The 8087-nt window shown below is 30.1% G+C and overlaps 1 long non-coding RNA gene across 7 annotated transcripts; it reads right to left on the minus strand.

Annotated features, from left to right (window-relative positions):
- Window positions 1–508: 508 nt before the first annotated feature.
- Window positions 509–5430, minus strand: LOC112790110 (uncharacterized). 7 transcript variants are annotated; one of them, XR_011879704.1, is made up of 13 exons: window positions 5201–5430; window positions 4834–4990; window positions 4560–4647; window positions 3878–3948; window positions 3626–3786; window positions 3096–3195; window positions 2806–2874; window positions 2416–2457; window positions 1800–1900; window positions 1618–1671; window positions 1407–1438; window positions 1230–1349; window positions 509–959 (listed from the first exon to the last, which is right to left on the minus strand). It is a non-coding gene; the product is annotated as an uncharacterized lncRNA (long non-coding RNA). The 7 variants fall into 7 exon arrangements; XR_011879701.1 differs by lacking the exon at window positions 1800–1900; XR_011879706.1 differs by lacking the exon at window positions 1800–1900 and having other exon boundaries at window positions 2806–2888.
- Window positions 5431–8087: the final 2657 nt, after the last annotated feature.

Consider the following 8087-nt stretch of genomic DNA (forward strand, 5'->3'; position numbering starts at 1 on the left):
GATTTTCCGTCGGTAATTAGAGACGGATTTTCCGTCAGAAATTACAGATAGATTTTCTGACGAATTTTTCGTCGATAATTACAGACAGATCTTCTGATGGATTTTTTGTCGATAATTACAGACAATTTTTTCGACGAATTTTTCGTTGGTATTTACAGATAGATTTTTCGACGAAATTTTCGTCAGTATTTGGAGTCTTGGAAAACCATTCCAAACTCTGGATACAGACAGAAAATCCGTCTATAAATCCGTTAGTAAGGTAAAATAGAAATTTTTTTAAATTTTTTCATTGTAAAATAAACCTGTTTTTATACAAAATAAATATAAATTTAATAGATACAAATTTTTATCTAATTTGTATTCGAATATTTATAATATTTCAAAAAATAAACAAATTCATCGTATTATCAAACTAAAGAAAAGTACTATGAATAAGAAGTCAATATAATTCAAAACATAAATAAAGTATATTGATACATCAACTATAATAATAAGTAACAACCATACATCAACAAAGTGTATTGATATATCAACTATAATTCAAAACAAATACCACTTAAAAAAATGAAACCTGTAAAATCTGTACTGTAGCATACACTAAAGGTATATAAAACAATCTGCTCTTGTAGCTAAGCACTATCAGAATTAGCCTAAATATAAACATAAACCTAATCTAGAATTAAACTAAATATAGAGAGTATAATCCCAGGAAACATTGGTGAACGAATCAGCATACCAACTGCCAAAATGTCCATGGAAGATTCAATTGCTGGAGTAACATACTTGAACTCCAACACATCATTAGTTCAAAGTCTATGTTCAAATTCGACCGGCATTCCTATAATTTTTATTTTCGAGAGAAGTAAGAGTCTTGAGTCCTTCTGGAATCGTTCTCAACTTCTCACAGCCATCAATAAGTGGTAAATGAACTTAGATTCCAAAACATTGGAAACAGAATTCTGTAGCCATTACATAAAAGAAAACAGTTTATGCACTTTCACTTTCATGTTAGAGAGAGTGTACTAAATAAAAGAGAAAACAACAAATGAAACAGACGAGTGTTGAGGAGTCTTTTAAATACAAAGCCAACATGACTTCTCTTCTTGTCTTGGGAAATACTTTCCTACATGAACTCATTCAAATCTCATTTGTACATAAAAGAAAGAATATCTTACAGTAAATTTTGGATCAACTGTGGTATTTATCATTAAGTTATGAAAAATTTATACCGTTTCAGAAAGCATTGCTACTTCAGCTTGAACTTGTTGGTTCATCTTAGATGAGTTATACGAGTTTACAAGAATTTGGATTACTGCACTTGACCATCTTTATTTCCCCACACACCAGGCCTGAAAAACAGCACATTACTACATATGAAAATCATGTAAATATTGTAAAGCTCATACCTTCCAAGAAGAATCCTCTAAATTTACAGCACCTAGAGCAAGCAGAAACAAAGAACACAGTTTATTAACATCAACTAATATTTGTCAAAGTAATCAGATTTATGAGATGGTTTATGATATTGATAGGGCACAAAATTATTGTTGTTAATCTCATTCTAATCAGTCACAGTAATTTCAATCTATGTACTTAGCACATATTGAAAGAACATACAAATTGTTTTTCTTTTGCATATCTCTCTGTCACTTCCTGGTAGCGAGCCAATGCCTGAAAATCATTAAGAGATAAAACACTGTAAGGATCTCGAGATAAACCATAAGCCACGGTTGAGTAAAGCAAATAGTAATCTTTCTATATTCTGCTTTAAATTGGCGTAGCTCATTCCTCTTTCTTACAATCTGAGCCTCGATGTTCTTAAGTTTCTGGGTGGTATCTTCATATGATTTTGCACATACTGCCTTAATTGTATAGCTAGCAGTCTTAAAAAAGTTATCTCCTAAATGATAACAAGTTGAATTAGTGTTAATATATTTTTGTGTAACAAAAATAGCCCTAGAAAGCAAAGAATGATAAAGCAAAAATAAATTATTCAGACCATAAACAGCAAATATATGAGTGCCGGCCTTTAGTTCCGAGACTTCACAAGGTTGAAGACCTTCCAACCTTTTAAAGAAAGTCCTTTTAGGATCCTTGGCCATCGCTAATTGTACCATAGCACTAAAAGTAACAGTCACTTTCAAAATATTTTGTTTCAAATATTTTGAATTCAACTATAGTTTATTTACAGTTCAGCCCATTCAATCTGAAACAAATTTGGATCACAAGGGTATACAATTAAATCCCCTAACTTCACCTATTTACCGTCCTTGTTTAAGAAGGTGTATGAACATCAGTAACAAATATTTTTAGGCTATAAGAAAGAAATATTTATGTATAAACAACAACAATTATAAACCATGACCATTTATTTCTACAGTTTCCTTTTGCAAGTAACAGAGCAAAATGACTAACCTGTCAGTTACAACAACTTTTCTTCTCATTCTACAACTTTTTCTGTTAAAATCATAGAAGTCAGAACAAAGTCAAGATATTGATAACCTACACCTGAAGGGAAAAAGAGAATCCACTTAAGACTATGTAAACTACAGGAAAAATAAAACATCCAAGACCATATTGAGGTGGGACATATCACATTGCCTATATATGAACACCTTTACACTTTTTTGCCGCTGAGCAAGATGAAGACCATCATAATATGTTCCTTATTATCACAATGTGCATATATAATATACAAGTAACTTCCCTAGTATTAACGTGTAGGAAATAATTGTTAGATTCAAACATGACCATTGATGCCATATTCGTAGTTAATCAAGCATTAAATCACTACAATGACAATACCTGTTGAGTTGCTCTTTCATGCAGATATCAAAATCATGTTAAGGGCTGACTATGATGCTCAATACTAACCTGAAAATTGGAAACTAAAAGCCCTTTATCACAGGTTGAAGATTATCAAAAATCTGGTATCGCTTTTTAACAAGCTGAGCAAGGGAACCATCCTTTGGTCCAGTATAATATAATGGAAATTAAAAAGAAAAAAATTAGTATGATTTATGAGTGAAGTTTTGATATGGAGTCTCTAGATCTAAATTAGAAAAATATTCATAAATAGGTGTAAGCAATGGTACCTCAATTAACTTAGCAGCATTCTTGAATCCACAAGCCATTGTGTCCATTCCAACAATGTGAACTATGAACAAGTCTTCAACATATGTGCTTTCTCTCCGCCTAAATTATTTGGAAGAGAAAAGGATTAAATTGGAACTATTCGGATTAGTATACACTATTTCATAGTTTGCATCTGTGCATAGATACTGTTTCATGACTTAAACATGCAGTAATTGTTGTCCATGACTTAATTGGAACGCTGCCACATTTCTGCACCTCAATGAAAAATTTTTTAGTATTTTATGACATTCCATAAAAAAAGGGCAACCCGGTGCACAAGCGTCCCGCATTTAACGCAGGGTCCGGGAAAGGGCCGCAACCAAGGTTGTAATGTACGCAGCCTAACCTGATAATTATATCAGTGGCTGTTTCCACGGCTTGAACCCGTGACCTTGAGGTCACGTGGAGACAACTCATCCGCTGCTCCGAGGCTCCCCTTCTTATGACATTCCATAATCATAAGAAAATAAAAAGAAACAAGATTTATTACCACATATAATGAAAATGGTTCGGTTGTGTATAGCTGCAGGAGATCCTTAACAGTGTGAATTCCATGGGAAGAGAGCCGCTTGTGGATTTTTCCATCCTTTGCAATTTTTTTCAAACGCCATATATCATCATTCAAGTATGGAGGGTAGTGTTTCTCGTAAACTACAACAAAAGACATCACAATATCACATGTCAGTTTGTGCACAATGATCACAAATGAAATAATTATCCAGTTTTAACTTTTAAAACTCACATTCTCCACTATTATCTTTTACGAAGGTCTTTAGCAAGAACCACCACTTCATCTAAGTTTTCATTAGCTTCCTATGACAAACTCAACAGGTGCAATAATCATAAGCAGAACATTATTAATTAATCAATGACAAACTATGACAAATTTAAAAGATTGAGTGATCACCTCCAAAGTTTGTCCATCAAGGACTATATCCCTATGGTGGAAGCACACCAAAAATCAACACTAAGTTTGTCTATGAACTCAAAGTTTGCTCTCACTGTGTATATTAAGTAATCTTATATGCACTAGCTATTATATTATATATTAATGACCTAAATTATGGCATAAGAGATTCGTGAAATCTTAGATTAAATGTAAGAAATTAGTGTATACCAAAGTAAATAAATAAATAATTATGTTTGCTTGTAAAAACTCAGAATATTAACAAATTTATTTAAAATAAAATTAAAAACATCTCCCTTATTTATTGGTAGTGCCTACTCTTGTTGTTGCTGTAGATATTAGAACTAGAGAGAACTAAAATTAGAACCAGAAAGAGAACAAGAAATTAGAAAAGAAGCAAGAACAAAATTAGAACAAATAGAACCAAAAATTAAAACCAAATCAGAACAAATTGATCCAAATCAGCAATAAATAGCTTGTTAGTTAATATGAAGAATGACATAGCTTTAGGTCTTACTTGTTCTCTGCTCTTGATTTCTCACTTTCTTCCCGGGCTTTGATCATTGACATCCTCTTCTCTGTTGTAACTCTTGCAAGCACAGCATCTGAATACAATCTCAGCATATGAAAATAAATCCACATAAAAATGGAATTCGAGATTCATCCACATACACTGATACATACCGTTGTTGAGAGAGCCCTCAAAGGGTTAACGAAGCAAAGTAGGATAAACCTAAAATTGGCATAGAAAATTGAGCCCTACATAACAAAATCGCAAAATCAGAGTATACCTGAAATTCATGAAGGGAGCAGACACAACGAGAGCAGCGATGGAGAGAGCTCTGCGACGATGGCGATGAAGGGAGCAGACATGACGAGGCAGTGGCAGAGAGAGCTCGTGTGACTCATGGAGTGACGAAGAGAGCTCGTGAGATGCAAGGACTTAAACTGAATACATGGTTGCAAATGATTGAGAGTAAGATTAATAATATTGTTGCTAGGGTTTGTTGGTTTGTTTAGTGTGTAATGGTTTCGATTGTTGCAAAGAACGAAAGGAAGGGATGAATGCAGTTATTCCTGAAGCCATACTTGAACAGGACAGGAATTATGATTTTAAATGGGAAGAATTCAAAAATTGAGAGCCATGCAAAATCATACCTAAATCGGTGGATGAGTGTAGTTATTCCTGAATCAGTGGATGAGGATGACCAACGAGTGGCCGTTGCTGAGGTCAATGATGAGATCGTGGATGGAGCGATAGAGAGAACGACGACGGTAAAAGAAGCTTCTGGGATGGAGAGAGCGCGTGGAAGGAGAGAGGAAGAAGCTCTTCACTTGTGTGGAGTGTGAATGGATCGAGAGGGTAAGATCTGAGTTAAGGTTAACTCAATATTTTCGACGAAAAAGTTTAAATTATAGATGGATTTTTTGTCTGTAATAATTTAATAAAACACAGCGTTTTGTCTATTTAATTACAGACGGATTTTTCATCTGTAACTATTTCTTACGAAAAAAATTAATTTTTCCAACAGAATTATTGACAGATTTTCTTTTCCGTAATTTATGCTAATTCATTTTTTTGTTTTCCGACAAAAAATCCCTCTTAAATCCTGTCTGTATTTCCGTGAGATAAAATCTGTTAGAAATATTCATCTATAATAACTAATTTTCTAGTAGTGTCATTACTCTCAAAATTTAATTTTTTTTGTAACAATTCTTTTAACTAACAAATAACTATCAACTTCAATTGCTAAGGATATAAGAGGATAGTCTTTTAGTATTTTACTACAGGATTGTAACATTTTGTCTATATCAAATAAATACAATTACTTAATCTTATCATCCGACATAGTTAACTCTGCATATAATATATAATAGTGTTAAAATTCAATCAACTTAAAATGATCAATAATTAAAAAAATTATTATTAGCAATTAATAACTCATCTTTCATGTTTAATATTATTTTTCACTAATACAAAATATTATTTGAGAGCTCATGCCAATAGCTATTCCAAATGTATTTTGATTTTGAGATATTATTGAAAGTTAGTAGAATAACAACTTTTTGATATGTGATCTTGAGGTCTTAGACCATCTCCAGCAGGGAACTCATCTCAGTTCCTGTTTATGGCTCACCTTTCATAAAAAGTAATTCCACATAAGCTTTTATGTCATAAATAGTAAATAGAAACTCAAAGCATATCTCTCTTCTCTATTAGGAGGAACTAACTTTAGTCCCTATTGTGGTCCCACTTAATTAATTAATTAAAATACTTGAAATTAATGTAATTAATTTTTTTGAATATGTAATTTAAATTTATAAATTTAAAAATAATTTACTATTAAAAGATATTAATATTAAATAAATGCATATATAATTCGGAATTACACTAATTTGTGAAATTACTTAATACAAAGAAAAACATAATTAAACTCTATAGTTGACGACAAACATTGTGAAATTGCAACTATTAATTTTACAACGGCTAATTTAATATAATAATATAATTAATATACAATATTAATTTAATTACTTATATTAATTATGATTTAAATAATTAATATAAATTATTAATTAAATATAATTATAATTAATTATTATAATTATTAATAAATTAAATATAATTTAATTATTTAATATAATTTTTTAAATAACTAAATTAAATACTTAAATCATATTTAATTTATAAATAATTATAATATTTAATTATATACGTAAAGTTAAATAAGTTGATATATAATATGATGAAGACCAACCCTTTATTCATAACATATTCTGTAATGTTATTAGTTATTATATTATTATTATATTATTTAATTTTTTTTAAATTAAGTGTCACATGTTAAAATTTTATTGATTATAATGAAAATAAAGTAAGGTTTTGTTCAAAAGGACTTACTTACTTTAAAATATGTGCTGGAATTCATATTTATGTTGCTCCAATAATTAGTCTTTAATTTTTGTCAGAACGAATCCTTCTTTTCCTTGCTGTTGGAGATGCTCTTATGAGTGTCCTTCATTAATGGCATCTATGAATTTTTTATCATCTTATAATAATTCAAAAGTGAAACATGCATCTTTATAAATATAACATGGATAATCACTCTTGTTGTCTTTATAATTACTCTAATATTCATACATTTTCTTTGACTATTCAAGAAAAACAGTTGGTAATTATCTTTATCATTTCTTAAAAAAAACATTAGTTAAAATCTCACTTTCAAGGCATTATAAATAGTTACATATGCTTAGCAAATTATTTTTTGATAAAGTGGACGATAATGATAAAATTTTATAATTTGTATAATACTAAAATATAATAGCTAAAAATAATCTAAATATTTTTTTGTATCAAAAAACCAAATAAAATGGATGTAAAGTACATGTTGTTAAGACGTCGAATTTAAACTATTAAATATATGGAAATAATTTTAAATATAAACGCATCATTATTTGTAAGCACATTGGTCAAACTTAGCTTTTAATTGTAAAATATCTTATTTCCAAACAAGCTTGATATAAGTCAAATTTCAAGTATTATTTGCAAGCACATTGGTCAAACTTAGCTCTTAATTGTAAAATATCTTATTTCCAAACAAGCATGATATAAGTCAAATTTCAAGTATGAAGATATGACTTGATATTTGGCCGAAAAACATAAATTTGTGATATTTTATCTTTTCAACAATATTATACATATAAAAAAAAATTTGTAATATAAACTATGAACGGGTCATTCTATATACGGAAGGAAGGTCTAGTTACAAGTGTTTTTTTTAGATGCTATAGCCCAATGTTCTAAGAATTGAACAGAACCGGCATCCGACAGAATTAACCAGAAACCGACCTTCTATTCAGTTCGGTTCATACATAAAATCAACTTGAAAAAAAACGGTATAAAAATTGGTCAAACCAGTGATAGACCAACAAACTGGTACGATATTTTTGGTTCTCAAATCTAAAAAAAAATTATGTACCAAAAATTCCAATTTCAAAACATTGAAATACTAATATCACTATTAAATTATAGTTAAATTTAGAG

This window comes from Arachis hypogaea, chromosome 3, assembly GCF_003086295.3.
Source record: "Arachis hypogaea cultivar Tifrunner chromosome 3, arahy.Tifrunner.gnm2.J5K5, whole genome shotgun sequence".
Taxonomy (NCBI): domain Eukaryota; kingdom Viridiplantae; phylum Streptophyta; class Magnoliopsida; order Fabales; family Fabaceae; genus Arachis; species Arachis hypogaea.